This window comes from Chinchilla lanigera, unplaced genomic scaffold (genome assembly GCF_000276665.1).
Source record: "Chinchilla lanigera isolate Chin_1 unplaced genomic scaffold, ChiLan1.0 scaffold00014, whole genome shotgun sequence".
NCBI lineage: Eukaryota > Metazoa > Chordata > Mammalia > Rodentia > Chinchillidae > Chinchilla > Chinchilla lanigera.
In genome coordinates this window covers 27647931-27663850 of record NW_004955415.1, presented here as the reverse complement: position 1 = coordinate 27663850, position 15920 = coordinate 27647931, and the positions used below count along the sequence as shown (strand labels likewise).

At 43.8% G+C, this 15920-nt stretch overlaps 1 protein-coding gene and 1 long non-coding RNA gene across 5 annotated transcripts in view; one reads left to right on the top strand and one right to left on the bottom strand.

Moving 5' to 3' along the window:
- The window catches only part of Slc24a3 (solute carrier family 24 (sodium/potassium/calcium exchanger), member 3), a gene marked incomplete at its 5' end in the record, with an annotated part of 452308 nt that overhangs the window by 266258 nt on the left and 170130 nt on the right, over positions 1-15920 (bottom strand).
- Positions 160-14476, top strand: LOC106148096. Of its 4 annotated transcripts, none has more exons than XR_001233242.1 (4): positions 160-195; positions 2707-2828; positions 11533-11661; positions 12768-13028. It is a non-coding gene; the product is annotated as an uncharacterized LOC106148096 (long non-coding RNA). The 4 variants fall into 4 exon arrangements; XR_001233244.1 differs by lacking the exon at positions 160-195 and adding an exon at positions 14068-14476 and having other exon boundaries at positions 1089-2828; positions 12768-12859; XR_001233243.1 differs by lacking the exon at positions 160-195 and adding an exon at positions 14065-14476 and having other exon boundaries at positions 1089-2828; positions 12768-12859.

Sequence of the window (15920 nt, the reverse complement as noted above, 5' to 3'; positions counted from 1 at the left end):
GTGGAGATGGTGTGAGTGCTACACACCTCCTGGGTGGGGATAGCTTGCTTACAATATAAGGGAGGGAAAGGGGCTTGTTCTCACCCTCCTGCTCTTGCTGCTTTTGCTGTTTTCCACCACCGTGAACGGTTGCCCTCTGCCATGTGCCACTCTGCCTTGGAGCCAGCCAAGTATGGACTGAAACCTCCACAAACTGTAAGCTAAATAAACTTCTCCCTCCTTAATTTTGGGTGTCGGGTATTTTGTCTCAGCAAAGAGAGAAAAGTAACCAAAACAATGTGACAGCCTTGAGGACTCAACAAGGGGGTTATGGATGGAGGATGAACTCAAGTAACCAGAAAAAGGATCACATGAGGACCTTAGAAAGGTTGAAACCAACTCTCAGGGATTCTGAAGTAGAGTCTCATTTGACTAGAGATCCAAGGAGGTCACATTCCAGCCCAGTGCCAGCCACTGTAATTACAAGGATCTCATCCAGAGCCAGAAGGGAGCTCAGTAATCAATGAGCACACTGTGTCCTATCACTCTGCAGCTAGGGACCTGAAGGTCCACAGACATGACAAACCTTGTTCAGAGACAACTGAGGTGTTAGGGGTGAAGCTGGGCCATACAACAGGTTCTTACTCCCAGGGAGTGCCCTGTCCTTCAAAACTGGTGTGTATTTGTCACATGCAAACACCTGGCTTGGTTTTGTTTCTGTACAAACAGCTCATCTCTCCCTAATGAACCCCATAATGGCAGAGGCTGGGACTGTCACACCTTCTGAGTTTCTCAAACTTGCCCAGTCACAGTAGATACCTCTTGTAGTAGATAATGAATATTTTTGGGCACAGTGAGATCAGTAAAATTCTCTTGTGACTATTAATCAGATATGTCAACTTCACTGGATTAAGAAATGCCAAACAGCTTAGTAAAGTACATTCCTGGGTGTGTCTGGGGAAGTAATGGAGTTGTGGCCTTGGGTGCTATCTGGTTCCTCACCCGCTGGGCTCTGGCACTCTTCCCTTGCCCTGCTTCCTGGCTTCCATGAACTAAGCCCTTCCACCATGATGGTCCTGCCTTGGAGCCAGCATGTTCTAAAACTGAACCGTGGGTGTTGGGTATTATGTCTCAGGCACAAGAAAACTGATTAATATACTTTATCTCCCATCAACAAAATGACCATCCGAAGCTTCCTTCCAAGGCTACAATGATACATTTCTTACCAGCGATGACCTTGCCCCTACAGAATGTTCTTTCAGTTCTCAGCTATGTCAAAGGGCAAATGAGTTAGTCATTCAGTCTGCCAGGGTTTGCATCCATAAAATGGGGATAAGGAGCTGTTTGGGGCTCAGTTGTCAGCACCTCACTCTAAAAGATGTTTGAAGGGGCGATCTCTGGGTACTCAGAGCAAAGATCCTAAAATGAACAGGGCAAACCCTGCAAAAGCCACATCCTAATGTGATCTGAACACTTTCATTTCTGTAGTGTGTTCCACTTAGTTTTTCAGTGATGGGTATTTTGTAGAAGAACCTGAACAAGTCCTTTACCACCTGAGGAAGCACATGTGGTTGTCTTGATAAAAACAGACAGAAATGCATTCAGTCTGCTAGGGGATAAGGTGCTGCAATAGTTCCCTAGTACTGTGATCACAAATCACTACAAACCAGGTAGTTTAAAACAACAAAAATTCATCCTTTTCCATTTCTGTGAGCCAGATGTCCAAAGTCAAGATGTCAGCAGGACCACACTCCCTCCAGGGGTTCAAGGGGGGACCTCTTCAGGCTCAGGCACCCCTTGGCTTGTGGTAGCATCTCTCCAACCACTGCCCCACCTCCATGTAACTGTCTTTGTGTGTGTCAGGTCCCTCTGAGCTTGTCTCTTCTAAGGAATTTGTGACCCACCAAGATAATCAATAATAGTATCTATCAATCACACCTCTGGCCTATAAGTTAATATTCATTCTTTTACTATATTAGATATTATTAAAAAGTATATCTTTGGAAGAATTTTATTCAGGCTGATCACAGGTGTAGTAAAGTGCTCATAACTCCCTCTAGAGAAATGCCAAATGACAGTTTTAGCTGGATGCCACAGTCCAGATTCAGGGGTGAAGTGGGATTAGTCACTGCATCAGTGCCTTGTCACCAATGGTCAGGGGACCCACTAGGGCAGTACTTCCAGCCAAGGTAAGGTGGCGACAAGCTCAGGTTCTAGGACCAGATCCCCTAAAATGAAATCTGTTCTGCCACCTTTGAGCTGCATGAACTTCAGCAAACGATCTGTCTGCTTTGGTGGTGGTTGTGCCTCAGTTTCCTCGTCGGCCATAGGAGCCCAAGCAGCACGCCTCAGGGAGGCAGTGAGAGATGAAACGAGTCTGTGTGCATGTTGAGCACACGGTCCTACTCCTTGGCACACCACAAACATGGAACAGGTTGCCTGTTGATATGGTGTTTGTTTACCAGTGAGGAAACAGGGGCCCGATGAAGTTCAGCATCACTGCCAAACTCAGAGATCTAATCAGGGGAAGAGACAAAGGCCAGGCTTGACTGCCCCCTGTGTCTTGCTCAGCTACCATGATATGCCCTTTCACCTCTGGAAACACAGGACAGAAGGTCCCATTCAGAGAGCCTGGCGGGTCTTCTTTAATTTCAGACATTATTTGGGTGTGTTAAATTGAGTGTGTTAAGAGCATGGGTTTATTTACACTTTAAGTTTTCTCTCCAGGTATTGGAGTATAATAGGAAAATTCGCTGGACAGAACAAATTCTCTGAAATGCACACAGATTTTTCAGCACCTTAGCCCGGGAGAAAGCAGAAATCCCTGCACAGAACTCCACAGTCAAGAGGTTTGTTTTTTTTTTTTTTTTTTTTTTTAAGCTTTAGTAAATTATGACTGATGTGCAAAAACTTGGACACTTTGAAGGTACACATTCTGGTGAGCCACCATTAGTTTGGAAAGTTTTTTTACCCCAAGATTTTTTTTGAAAGTGCAAACTAGACAACCTGTTTAGGTTTTCTTCAGGAAAAATGAGTGGTATGGGTATGGTGGAGGCACTGGTTCCCCCTGTGCTTTTGGGTAGCTACGTGGGGGACGGGACTGAGGCTGTGATAAATGTTTGCCTCCCAGAGTAAATGCAGAGTTCCTTGTTGGGTGGCGTCTGTCATTCAGTCACACCGTGAGCAGCACAGTCAAGGTACAGCAGTGTACACGCTTCTGAAGTAACACACTGGCCGTGAAAGGATGCAGCTCTGAGGGTTACTGTGCAAGGAGCAATGAAGGATTAGCAAGGGGTGTGTCACCGTGAGCACACTGCATGCACATAACAGCACACCGGATGCACACTCTCAACACCAGAGTCTTCAGGTCTTTGGCAGCCAGGGCAGAAAGAGAAGGATAACATAGTGTGTTACATAACTTATGGGTTATTTGTCCACAGATTGAGTACATGTTGTAAGATAATGCCAAACCATAAGGTCATTGATCTGACTGAGGGCACTTAGGAGGGACTATTCTTTTTCTTCTATTTTAAGAAGAAAAAAAGCACCCTTTCTGGAAAACCCAAGGGAAAATAGTTAAAAAGGAACTACCAGTTTCCTGTACTCTCATTACCTTAAGATAATTGATGTGATAATTTAGAAAATTTTCTTCTGGCCTTTTTCTAATATAAAAAAAATACAAATGAAATAGCATACAGAGTGATATTTTCCTGCATTTTTACATTAATGAGCATGAATTACTTAATTACCTGACTCTCTATATTAAGAGTTTCCCATGAACAACTCGTCATGCATGTCCAGTTTAATGCCTCTGCATTTTGCAGAATGGATGAGCAATATTACTGTGCTACTCTTATTGTTGGTCCACTTTGGCCTATTTAAGTAAAGCAATTGTCTGCTGTGAATATCTTATCTATGGACGTGGTCCCACATCTCAGATGACCTCCTCAAAATACATTTCCAGAAGCCAAACTCCTGGGTTAAAGGGCAACTGTGTATTCTAAGGCTCTAGATGCAAAGGGGCAGGTCATTTTCCAGAAAGACTGTGCTTCCCCATAGCACAGGACATTCTGTCTCACTGTCCCAGTTCTTAGTCCATCATTGAAGAATCTTTGTTATTTCGATAGGGGAAATGATATCCCTCTGCTATTTCAGTTTGCATTTTATTTAAAACCAGTGAGACCGGACTTCTATTGCATGTTGATTTGCCATTTGCATTTTCTCTTTAGAGATCTGTTTGTCCTTTACTTGGGTATCTATTTTGGGTCTTGATGTTTATCTCATCAGTTTGTATGTACTCTTTATATATTAGGAATATTTGTCTTTTTATTCCATGAGGTCATGTGTGTTTCAAACAGTTCCCAGCTTAATGCCCTCCCACTCATCCTGCTCATAAGTGAGCTTCACAGGGAGGAATTTTACATGTTATGAAGTCATCCTATCGGTCATTTCCATTGGACTTTCTTCCAGTGCATTAAATAAGAGCTCTACTGGATACTCCCTATCTAGGGAACTAAAGTAGAATCTCATGAAGACTTGTTTTTCCTTCTGTTCATTCATTTTCTTCAGAACAGGAGATTGCAAATCTAAATGTCATTGTCAGAATGACACTGTTGGTCTTGGGCATTCAGGTGTTATGACTGTGGTCCCCAGGATGGCATTGGCATTAAAGGGTGTGGTGGATCCTTGGAGATAGAGGGTCTAGTGCAAGGTCGCTAGGTCACTGAGGATGTGCCCCTGAAGATGACTGTGGGGCCCCAGCCCCTTGCTTGTGCTCTCTGCTTCCTAGCCTTGAGGCACGCAGTTCGGTTTCATCTCATGCTTCTGCCATGACACGCTACCTGGTCAGTGGCCAGAGGACAATGGGGCTAACGAATTGTGGATGGGAACTTCCTAAACTATGAGAGAAAAAACACCTTTTCTCCTTATAGCTTGCTTCTCTCAGGTGTTGGTAATAGTGATGGGAAGTTGACTGACATGTTCTATGCTACAAAGGTGGTACTAAAGGCCAAGGAAAAACACGATGACGGGGTGTCCTTGATAGGAGCTATAAGGAAAACTCTGAAGAACATCTTCCCGTGAGTTTTGACTCTTCCTCATATCCTCTTAGCTTTGTAAAACAAATACCAATACCTCTACTTTACTGACCTGGTTTAATTCCTGTCTATAGAACACACCATTCCAGACCAAGAGGCCCTCAGCTTCAAAAGCATAGGGAACCTTGTATAAACACAAGACAGACAGGGGATCGTGGACTGGATGGCTTGATCTCCAAATGGTTTCCAGCTTCTTTATTCTCTGCTATCCTCACAAACTCCTTACTCTATAAGAGAGCTGCTGTTCTAGCACTACCCAGTCAGCAACACTTTTTATCTCAATAAAGCCAGTCCTTGCTGAAAGTGTCAATTTCTCTCCCCTCTCCTCTCCTCTCCTCTCCTCTCCTCGCTTCGCCTCTCCTCTCTTCTCCTCCCCTTCCTTCCTCTCCCCTCCTGTGCTATCTCCTCCCCTCTGCTCCCCTCCCTTCTCTCCTCTCCTCTCCTCTTCTCTTCTTCTCCTCTCTTCTCTTCTCTTTTTCACCTTACAGAAGCCAAAGCAAGCAACAAAAGGGGGTGGTGAGTGTACTGCAACTCTCACCTTGAGCTACCTTCCTGGACCAACATCTTTAAGAAACTGGGCTCCATACTGGACAGCTCAAAGGGCCACTGGGAATTTAGGACTCCTCTTCTTGAAGGGGAATTGGGAAATTTTTCTACCTGTTCAGTCTTCAATTCTTTTACTCTTTTCCAATGTCACAGAAACCAAGAATCCCAATGTCTATGATCATTGATTTATGTACACAACCAGTATTCATTGCATGTTGATTTCACCCAAGAAAACTCCATGCAACATCATAAACTAGAGAATTACCCATGTTTCCATTTTCTCTATTTTCTTTCTCTTAACTACCCACAAGTCCAGGCCAGTGCTGGCAAAATTCTAGTCCCAGCACTAGACTTCCAGGATTGGCCTTTCTTAGGGACTTAGAAAAAATGCTGAGCCTTACTTTAGGTGCTGAGAGTCCCAGCTGGTGACTAGTTAGAGCAGTCACACCAAAATGGCACCCACCCATGGCAAGCCTCCAGTTTGGATGCCTTCCCCATCTAAGCCTCTCATTCCGATTCTATTTATCGTTATCGTATTTATCCTCAAAACACTGCAGTGTGCTCCACAGAGATACATGGGAGAGAAGGAAGTCTACAACAACATAACATCAACTGGCCAGTTACTGGGAACTCTGTGGCCGAGAGCCAGCCAGGTAATGACCTGCAAGCTGTTCAGCTGTGGCTTCACATATGGAGAAGAACAAGGGATCCAGGCTATGAGCAAACAGCCTATTTCCTCCTTTCTTGGAAGACACTGGGCCAAAGTGCCATTGAAGATAAGCTTCTTATTCTGTGTTGTGCGAGATGCTGAAAGCATTTCATCAGGACATACTGCTGCTTTGGGGTTTGGTTGCCACTACTGCTGCTACTGTTCCTCTCCATCTTCCTCTTCCCCTTTCTCCTCCTGTCCCCTTTCTCCTCCTTGTCCCCTCTCCCCTCTCTTTCTTCTCTTCTTCCTCCCCCTTCTACTCCTCCTCTACCTTCTCCTCCTTCTTCTGTCCCCTTCTTGTTCAATTCAACCTTTCACCCACAAGGGAAATCGAACAGTCACAATCTTCATTATTTTCCCATTCCTGTCCTACAGAAAGGTGTTGTCAAGGAATTTTCAGGTCCACCTTGCCACCCCAATCCAGCTCTTTTTCCTCTGTCTGACTCATTCCCTCTGCCTGAATAATTTCATCAGGGCTTAATATCACTGGGGTTGAACCAAAGATGTATTGGATGAATTCCAACAAAAATGGCATGAGATAAATCCACAGGCCAAATGCACCAAAGTCCTACAGTTACTGGGCTTTGAAATTTGCCTGGTGCTATACTCAATAACACTGCAGTTAAAAAGCTTCAGAAAGCTTCCCAGCTTGTTGCATATGGAGAGGCTAAAACACAGGGCATGATCACTGTTAGAAATACAGTACAGCAAAGCTAAGGACAGAGGGAGCGGGGAGCTCTCTGGGAGCTTTCTTAAGCTCACATTGTGAATTTTTTCCACCATGACAGGGCCTGGGATGATAGCAAAGGTCACTGAATATGCAAGAAACAGAACTCGATGACTGACTTTGGAAGTGGGAAGGGAAAGGCTAGGTCCCCATGCCCACAGCCACAGCACGTGCACGCCACACAGTGATTGCCTTAGAGGCTGCCAAAGTGGAAAGTGTGGGCTTCTGCCTCTCAAAAGCATGACCCACAGTGATTAGAAGTGACAGAAAGGTGGCCCAAGCATTGCAAGGAGAGCAGATGAGACACTTCCCCAGTGACGCTCTGCTGCTCCCTATTTGTTTTCCCCTGATCACTCCCACATCAAGCTTTCCTGGCTCACTCATGCATCAAAACAAGACTGCTCCCACTGCCAGGGTTGTCGGCTGCCTGGGAAACCCAACTCGCTTCCTATTGCCTAAGGACTAAAAGGTCTAGAACCCAGGACTGGAATGAAGGATCACCAGTCTGGCCGGTGATGTCTGAGGCAAAGTCCAAATACACCCTGACATTTCCCAAATACTGACTTTATCATCCTGCCAACCATGAGGACACCATAGGGTCGGGAAGATATATGCTAGAGAGAGAAGAGGTGTCAGTGTACAGAGGCACTGTCCCCTGCAATCCTACACTCTCTGTTGAAGCTGGAACTTGAAGAAGGACCTGGGGCACATTTGCTGCCTGTGGAAGAGGGGTAGCAACCACAGCACGGATATGCTCAGGGAATCAGTCCCCTCACACAATGACGCTCTCGGCCCAGCAGACTTGTCCATGGCATCAGCCAGTGAGCCACCTTTGTCCAAGAGTAGAGAGGAACCTGTAGTGAGGCAGGAAGGACAGGGACTTAGGACCCCTCAGGACAAGGGCTCTTGCACAGACTCACCTTTACCTTCCCATCTGCTCATGGACAAAGTGGCATGCTTCCTGCAGGGCCACCATTTTATCATTCCATGATTGATCTGTTGTCACTGTCACCTGAAATTTTCTCTACCTCTGACCATCTTTCTTGCAAGGTCTCACCCAGCAGCCCAGAACAGCATTTTTGGTTTCTCTAAAGTATCCTGAGATACACAGTAAAGCTTCTCTTTTTCCTTTCTTTCTCACAGCTGACAACCCCGTGGCCACAACTGCACAGTGGGTTGCGTTCTTCAAGGACATAGGCTAATGCATTTTTGTTGAGGCAGGAGTTTGCTTCTTCTCTGCTGGGTACCCCATTTCCTGCTTCTTCACAAGTATTTTTCCTCAGTCTCTAGAAAGATGTTTGATCAAGTCTCTGGGCTTCTTGTATGGCACTGGCTTTGTTAGCTGGGCCCTTTCAATGCTCTTCTCTCAAATATCCCTATTTTACTGCTGCTCCTTCACAACCTCTACAGTGAAATCATTTTAATTCTGGCATTCAAGGAAGTCTTTACATATTTTTCAGATTAGAGGTGTAATGCGTGTATGATTAAAAATTTGGAAGATTTGAAAAGCCAAAGAAAAGTATTAAAGATAACCATGATTCTACTACCAAGACACAGCCAATGTTAGCATGTGGACCACTCTATTCTAAGATATTTTATGAATGTATATTAAATATATTTATATATACATATATATATATATATACTGTGCTAATATCTACAGTTTCATTTTTTTTTAGAACTTAAGCTTGATTTCATTTTGTTTGTATTTTAACAAGTCAGCCAAGAATAATATGGGTTACACATCTGTAACCTCAAGGAAGATAACAAAATTTGCACCAAATACCTGCTGGTGAACACACATTACCAGCATTTCAAAAATTTACAGAAATTTAACAAAATATTCTCCTAAACAGCTACTTTTATATTCATAAACAAATTATAAAGAACTGGCTTATCCAGTTATACTGCAAGTCAAACAGGCAGCAAAACAATAGAATCATCTTTGATTTTTGAAGAATAATACAAACTAAACTAATCAATACCTCACACAATACTATCCCATGGAATTTTGGAGAAGGTGCCAGGAAGGAATCAAAATGGGCTAACACACGATGCCATGTACTTGACAGTTTTTCCTCTTTTTATTTATTTTTCTTTTCCTTTGACAGCCTTTTCATTGACTTCTATTGCCTTGATATTTTACAATTATTTTTTTCCCTACGAGATAGTAGTATTGTTGCTGGAGAATCCATACTTCTCTGTCACTACCACACCAGAAACCTCAGACAACAGGAGGGTGGTTGGCTTTCAGTTTCTGAGGACTCGGATCGGTGACATCAGAGATGTTAGGAGTGGGGCCAGCACATGCATGCTGCCATAGGTAGTTGGGTGGTAAAACGTGCACCTCCTATTTAAAAAACACAAACAAAAAGTAGATCTGGACAAACTGCAACTCAATTTCAGCTGCAACCCTGTCCCCAGGGGAAAGGTCTATTCCTTCACTTTGCTAATATAGTTAGTGAGTTTGCTGATGCCTTCCTCCTGCTGTTCCAAAGCCTCTAGGATTTGTTTGGGGGGTCCTCTTCACACCGATGCCCTCCATTTTATTCTCCAGCTTGTTCTTGAGGTTCTGAAGTCTCAAGGACGTGTGGATGAATATCAGCAACAAAGGAAAAGTGATCCCAAACACAAAGACCATGACTCCCCCAAACACGGATATGAGGAAATAGCTGGCCAGCATGACCACCATCACGATAAAGTTTCATATTTTTGAAAAATTAACAGTACCATCAACACTCTCTTGTGTCATTAGAATTTTTCCCAACCATGACTGAGATGATGGCATAGTATTTTAGACTATGAATCTACCACAATTTGTTGAATCAGTTTCCCAATGTTACTGGCTTGTGTCCCTTTCTGGTTGTATTTGTGTAGGGCATTTAGCCACTCAGGTCCCTTTTCCAACAATTGTTCGAATTTAACTGCACTGCAATCTCCCTGACTCAGTGACTCCTTTTCCAGTTTGCTGGTCTGGTCAGGCACAGAACATTCTTGTTCTAGGGTGTTTGTCCCCACTAGAAGCCGACACCTTTCTTTTCACTGAATCAGGTGGGTCATCCTGCCTCCAAGCCTTGTCAATGTTTGCACTCATGTGTTCGCTTCCTTAACCCCTGGGGCCAGCCCCACTACATCTCGGCATGTTTCTACCTCCTTTCCCCTCACAGAGGTCCCTGCTGGCCTGTGTACCTGCTGGACCTCTGCATGCAGAGGGTTAGGGTTAGGGGTTCCTTGGCCATTCATTTCTGGTTGTGAGAGGCCTCTGTGAGAGGCCTCTTCTTACCAAGGAAGTGGTAATGCCCCCTTCTCACCTGTCATTCTCAACAGCAACACCGAGGAGCGCTGAACTCTCAACTGAACATTCCCTGAAAACATCTTTGTGGTTCTTGATTGACTTCTCCCTTTAGTCAAACCCGGTCCTCACGTTCATAAGGGTGTCTCCATTACAGTCCGTGAACTCAGTGAATGTTCCCTGAATGAAAGTGCAAATGCATGATGGTTCTACAAATCAGATCTTCGTTATCATAAGGAAATACCTAAATAGTCTACCTGGGAAGAAAAGGAGTTCTACTTAGGTCAGAGTTCTAGAGGTTCAAGGTGGATGGACAATGATCCCAAAGAGAACCAGGACACAGGAGAGCCAATAGGGCCAGACTTGCTTCTTTCCTAACAGCTCCTGAGCTGTCTCAAGGATTGTGGGAGAACAGCCTCCAAGAGCACCAATCTGGTGACCTCAGATCCTCTAAGGTGTCACAGCACCTTTCAATCTCCTTGCTTGGGACCAGGTTTTAATTCTGTGTACCTCAGGGGTAGGGCAAAACTGTACCACAGCAAAAGCCCATTTTGTTTCCTTGGTGAAATGTTCTATATTTTGTTTGCCATATTATAAGGATGTACTTCATATATAGAGGATTTCTTAAATTTTGAAAACATCCTTTGGCCAGAATTTTCCTTCTAGGAATTTCTTCCAATGACACAGGCAAAAGCAGTATCACCACCAATTTTGACACAAGGATGGTTGTCAGAACACTATAGCAAGAATCAAAAGTAACCCTAATGCAGAAAAGGGAGGGGATTATTATACATATTAATCTCACATGAATGGCTAAATCTATGTACTCTTTAAAAAGCATACATAAGAATTTTTAACAGTATGAAAATGACAAGAAATGTACCAAATGTTCATGGCATAACTGAGTGATAAAATTATTGGGTTTTATTCTTTGTACTTACAATGTTCCTTTGTATCTACAAGTTTTTTCTTTTTTCCCAATGAGCATGCATTTCTTTTACAATGAGATAAAAATAACATATAAAAACATTTCAAATTTCTAAAGTATTTGTGCTTAACCTTTTCCTCCCACTTATTTTGAGGTACTGAAAGCTGGCTTTCACTCCCGTTCTTAGAAGTGACTCTGCAAACAGTGTTTTTTAAGTGTTCCAGAAAAAGTTCAAAGGCGGAACTGGTTTTGTAGGTTGACTTCTGCAAGCAAACCTGGAGCTGTCAGTAGCCTTCCTCCTTGACATGGGCCAACTTCCACCAAAGAAAAAAGAAGTCGAAGAACCTATGTTTCATCAACACCTTCTGCTAAATTCTCCTGTGGGTAGGTACAGACACCATGACGGAAACACATCACTGTCATTATTTCTTTGCTAAGATATGGAAGATTCACCAACCAATATGGCGGAGGAAGGGAAAATACGCGCAGGAAATGAGAGGAGAAAATCGGCCCACATAAAGGGCAACTGCTGTTATTGCTGTTGTTCTTGTTTAGTATTTTTTCCTTTTTTTCTTCCCATGTCTGAGGTTAATCAAAAGTAAAAACTCCTAAAAGAGACTTCTGTGATTCATTTATTCCCTTGAAGCTCTTTCTCTGTTGCACCATTCCTGCTGTTCTCTCATAAAGCCAGAACTTTGTTGTTATTTTCCCTCCTCTGATTCTGACATGAAAGAAAGCTCCACCTAGCCAGGTGGCCCCCTGGATGCCTGGAGCAGCTGCTACGGCTCCATTAGAACACAAACTGCCCATCCACAGTTCCCAGGAGGGACACAGAAATGAGGACACGGCACTGGACACAGAGACACTAAAAATGACTAATTATTTCCATCTAAAGGGCATTTCCAATGATTCCAGCATCCTCACTTCCATTATTTCACAGAAAAGCCTCATAGCTTGCTCTTTGCCTTGGTCATTTTGGGGTAAGCTCTCAGAACTGTTCCCCCAGTGCTTCTGCAGCATGGCCAACACTCCCACTACCCATGTAGAGTCTCTGAAAAGAATGGATGCTGGTCTTCGGGAGCCCCAGTGTCCCTGGGTTCACAGATTCCAAGAGTTCCCACCTTCTTTCTCAGTTTCCTGAAACAGAACCTCTTGTATTAGTCAACATGTGTCCTGTTGACCACAACCTCATATGACAGTATCAACTGCGTGGTTTACCATCATCAGGGATAAACAAGGAAAAGAACTATGGCTGATTCATGATGGATGTCTGCAATGGGTCTTGGAGGAGTGCCTGTGACTTAGCATCTTCTCAAAAAGGCGGGAGCTTTGTACAGTACACAAATAACCTCATCCCTGCATTGGGATGCCCAGGCTAATCCCTACCTTATTCCAGTCCAGGTGACCTGGCCACTGAGGATGTGGGAATCTGTGAGCCCTGCTGCATTCCAAGGTACCTACAGCTAATCATGTCCCCCTCTTTGTTACAGCCCTGCACCTGGTACCCACACTCCTGACTGCACTGTTACTCCGTGCTGTAGTGAGCATATGGACACATTGTTTATCTTGAAGTTCCTTGAAGGTAGGAATCTCAGCCTATACGGTTAGGCCAGATTGACATAATGGGGTCTCAACATGCATTTGTGAACTGAATTGGGCTGAGCCTCAAGATGAAGAACCAATGGTCAATTATGTTAGTCTGTGAACAGATATTAAAGAAAAAGAGAAGCAGAAAAGAACTCCTCTCATTCTAATGCAATTTAATCCTCTATATTTCACAAGTGTCCATGTACAAGGATACTTCTGTGGAATTTCAAAGCAAATGGAATCTTCCAAATGTTGCGTGACTTGGCACCAATGGTGAAATATATTCTCTAGCTCTCTTTCTCTTACATGCACACACACACACACACACACACACACACACACACACACACAATTAATACATACTTGAGAGCACTAGACATTCTACTGAAATACTGAGTACTTTGGGCTGGGCACCCCAATATAACTGAAGTCAGTTAAGCCTCTTAGACTGAATTCTAAGGGCTTTGCAAAGCAATCAAATGAGAAGGAAGAGCAGGCATAACATTTCAGCAAGTTCCATGACGCAATTCAAAATCAGCCTTTCAGAGGTTCCCTTTTGAAATTCCATTTGCTGACAGAGTATTTATTAATACAATCCTTCAGCACAGGAAATCGCTCACTGAACAAACATGAATACATTTCCAAAGCCATATGTTAAAACCATTTCATTATTTTTACCCAAAGTTCCCTCTATGAAAAGAATTTTTTAAAAAAAACCTTCATTTTAGACTGTCCGGTGAGTACAATCCCATTAGCCCAGGCAGCTGCATCTTTTGATAATTTCCCTTCCTAGAAATAAAATTTAAATTCTTCAAATGCTTCCTCTGGCTTTGTGATTTTGTTTTAACCTGCTTGGAAACCAGGCTGATGCCAAATGTAATACTGGGAGTTAGGTGATCTATGTCAGGATGCTTTTCAGTGAGTGAAAATGTAGAGAAAACACCAGTCGTGAAGATGCAGACAGCTGAAATCATGCTTCTAATATTGTGACCAAATCCAAGTGGTTTCTTTGCCTTCTTACTTTCAATGATCCTTCCAGAATGGTCAGGGTACCAATGATATTTTGGATATTTGTGTATTCCCAGTCTCAAAATGAAAAGGAATTTGAGGCAACCAGGATGCCATTAGCAAAGGTTCATCAGAATGTTGTTTTTTCAAGCACGTATCTTACTCTCCTGACTGTAAGTTTTACTTCACCAGAAGCAGTGAGAAGAGATGGAGATTGATGCACTGGTGCTGGGGGTCCTCAGGGTTCCTGGTTTCCTTGAGGACAGCTGGAAGAAGCCCCATAGTGGGTGTCCCAGGAGTCAGCCACAGCAACAAGCGGAGCTTGCTCAAGCCACAAGGCTGGAAAGGACACTAGAAAGGGACCATGGGGAATTCCCCTGGGGCCTCAGAATTAAGACTCCAGACAAGCTCGAGGTTGCTGAGGGAGACAAAGACAATTCTTGATTTGTAGCAAGAGGTGATCTTATGGGCAGAGGGCTGCTTGGAGCACTGGCTACTGGTCACCAGGAAAGGACACCTTGGAGTGTGTCTGCTACCTCCTCTCTCTGTCCTACTCTAAGAAAGAGGAGTGAGGACATGAAGGTGGCTCTTAAAAATAAAATCATTTCACCAATAAAAGGCTTGGGAGAAATCAAAAGTGCAGGAGCATCTTGCTTGGGCACCAGGAAGAAGAACTGCTATTCACCTGGGGAAGAGCAAGGCTCCCATGGAAGAGCCCTTCATGTCCCCAGCCATGGCAACGAGGGGCAGCATGCAGTACAAGAGATGAGGTCAAACTAGGGACACACCTCACCTGACCAGTCCCCTGCACCCCAATCAGCAACTCACCTCTGCATAGAATTGGATCAAAATCTACACTTAAATCACCAACAAATAGTACTTGTTCACAGAGGTACAAGGTACAAAGTAGATTATGGGTAGAGAAAGAAGTGGCCAAAAGTAGGACACCTGAGACTACGGGGGACTTCTTTCCTGGTAATGCCCATCAAAGCTGGGTTTACCAAGCCTCTGTACTTACCATCTCGCATGAACCATTTATTTTTCCACTTTCAACTACATGGCCATGTATTCTCCTAGTGTGGTGTCATAAAAACGTAAGGATTTTCATGACTAGAGAGGTCATTGGTGTTATCCAGCCCATTTCCAGGACAGAACTGAATTCTCAAAGAGGTGCCAAGGAATCCCTGGCAGGAACTTCAGAATTTTTCCTACCCAGTAAAGCAAAGGTGCTAGGTGACCATGTGACAATACCCCTTTGCTCTTAGCTAGCTATGTGACCCTAGTGAAGACCCACACTTGCCTTGAGCTTCACGTTCCTCATCTGCGAAATGAGTAGAATTGACTCCAGAACCATTTTCTAGCATGTCCCCTCTGGCCCCTAGCCTGGCAGAGGCACTTGTGTCAGGAGGTATCCAGGAAAGCTAGGTACCTCTGCCCTTGTCCCTTGGATCATGAGGGTTACCCATCATATTGTGCTTGACCAAAGGATTCCACTTCTGGTAATACAAGGATTGATACAAAAAATATAGGGAAGGTTTAAATTAAAAACAATTTATTGCAGCAAAAGACACATTTCCATGAATCTCCCTCAGAATATATCCCCTTGCTGCGAACACACTAATTCCATCATGCTTGCCACTTTCTTCAGCCATCTTTCCTAACCGTCTTTACCAGGTATGATTCATAAATGTTGCTTCCAAGTGCCATCCAACAGAAATGCAGGCTTGTGAAAACGTGATACCTCATCTGCCTCATTCACCAGATCTGGCACTGTGTGACTTCTCACTCTTCCCCAAAGTCAAAATGGCTATGGCAGGTAGTTGTTTTGAATTAATTCAGGACACGGAGGCAGCCCTAACAGTACAAGACAGACACTCAGGAAAGAGGACTTGCAGAACTGCTTCAGGAAATAGCAAGACTCATGGGATAAGTGTTTGAAGTAAGGGGGAGGATTTTGAGGGTGATTCATATCAATGTGCTTTTCATAGTAATTCATTTTATGAAATTTAAATAATCACCATAGGTTTTGATCATACTTCATAAAGGCT